We start from the raw sequence: 2,246 nt of genomic DNA, 5'->3' as shown, positions 1-2,246 counted from the left end.
AAGCTTATTTTGAGATACTTCACTAAGGATGTTTTGAAGATATGGTTATTATCTATCCACTCATGCCCCTGTTTGCAATTATGTAGTAGTCTAGAATGTCATTTCCTTGCTCTACTTTTGCTATAAAATGTTTACTGGCAGATTGTTTACATGTTATTCAATTTTGCCAAGGTTGTTGTAGTTGGTTCTTACATGCTATGAACTTGTTCTTGCCTTGGTTAGTTTCATAAACATGTCTTCTTGCTGATGCTATGCTTATCTTGTCATGAAATGACTTGTGGTGAGTGAATCGAGCTCGTAAAGTAGTGTACTTGCTGTTACTATTTTGTTAGGCTGAATCTGTTATTTTGTGATGCTATGTAAACCTGCTGCTACAAGTATTTCTATGCATAATCTTGAGATGTTCCCTAAGGATGTTTTGTTATACATGTCATGCTCTATCCATCCATGCCCCTGGTTGCATTTATAGCCTGCTGTAGCTTGTTTTGATCTTGCTCCAAAGTTGTTAAATAATATTGTTGTCAGCCTGTTAACATTAAGTTCAGTTTTGCCATGTGTTTTGCTAGTGATCCATGCACCCTAGGAACTTGCTCTTGCCATGCTTGGCTTCATAAACATGTCTTCTTACTGTTGGTTGCCTTGTAATGCCATGTATTGCTCTGTGGTGAGTGGTACAAGCTCACCAACATGCCTACTTATTGTTGTTCCTGCCATGTATGAATCTGTCATATAACTTGCCATGTTTATATGGGTGCCATCATATCTTCTGATCCTTTTTGGCTCATGGTCAGTAAAGGACTTTTGTTCTATGCAATTAGTAGATTCATTCCATGCCTTTGTTTGCCATGTTAAGTTCCTGTAACATGTTGTTTGATAGCTCTAAACATTGCAACCTGATGTTATTTCTGTTAAGTCTGAAACTGTTATTATTTGCAATCTTGCCATGTGTGTTTGAGCATGTTTTAGTGATTTCTGGAGATAGCTCAGTGTTCATGTTTTGTTATGATTTACCTGTACATCATGTCCATGCCTTTTGTTCCCATGTTGGGATGCTGTAGCATGTTGTTTTGATGCTTGCAACATGCCTAGTTGCTGTTTTGGACAGATTGTTGTTATGACTTGTATACAGTGTATGTGTTGAACCGTTGCTCCGTTTTGAATGTGCTCTATATGAATGTAACACCCACGATGCGGCTATATCTCCCACGTGTCGAAGCACGACTTAGAGGCATAACCGCATTTTGGTTTTGTCGCAAGAAGGGTCACCTTCACACAATCCCATGTAATGAACAAGAATGGGATAAAGAGAGTTGGCTTACAATCGCCACTTCACACAATACATAATTAAGATCATACATCATTCAAATACACTCATAGACCGGCTACGGTTAAATCCAAATGAAAAGAAGACAACCCCAAATGCTAGATCCCCGATCGTCCCAACTGGGCACCTCTACTGATCATCTAGAAACGATACATAGTAACGGCCAAGGTCCTCGTCAAATTTCCACTTGAGCTCGGTTGCGCCATATGCGCCAGTATCCTCGGCACCTGCATCTGTTTTGGTAGAATCTGTGCGTCACAAGGATTCAGCAATCTCACACCCGCGAGATCAAGACTCTTTAAGCTCATAGGCAGGTAAAGGGGTAATATGGTGGAGCTGCAGCAAGCACTAAGCATATATGGTGGCTAACATACGCAAGTGAGAGCGAGAAGAGAAGCAACGCAACGGTCGAGAAGCTAGAAGCGATCAAGAAGTGATCCTGAAACTACTTACGTCAAGCATAACTCAAACCGTGTTCACTTCCCAGACTCTGTCGAGAAGAGACCATCACGGCTACACACACGGTTGATGCATTTTAAAGAAGTCAAGTGTCAAGTTATCTACAACCGGACATTAACAAATTCCCATCTGCCTCATAACCATGGGCACGGCTTTTGAAAGATAATATACCCTGCAGGGGTGTCCCAACTTAGCCCATCACAAGCTCTCACGGTCAACGAAGGATATACCTTCTCCCGAGAAGACCCGATCAGCCTCGGAATCCCGGTTCGCAAGACATTTCGACAATGGTAAAACAAGACCAGCAAAGCCGCCCGATGCGCCGACAAATCCCGATAGGAGCTGCACATATCTCGTTCTCAGGGCAACACCGGATAAGACTAGCTACGAGTAAAACCAGACTTCGAGTTTCCCCGAAGTGGCCCCGCAGGCGGCTCAGTTCGGGCCAACACTCGAAGGAGCA

The sequence above is a fragment of the Triticum dicoccoides genome, chromosome 5B, assembly GCF_002162155.2.
Source record: "Triticum dicoccoides isolate Atlit2015 ecotype Zavitan chromosome 5B, WEW_v2.0, whole genome shotgun sequence".
Lineage (NCBI taxonomy): Eukaryota > Viridiplantae > Streptophyta > Magnoliopsida > Poales > Poaceae > Triticum > Triticum dicoccoides.
This window is presented reverse-complemented; position numbering follows the sequence as displayed.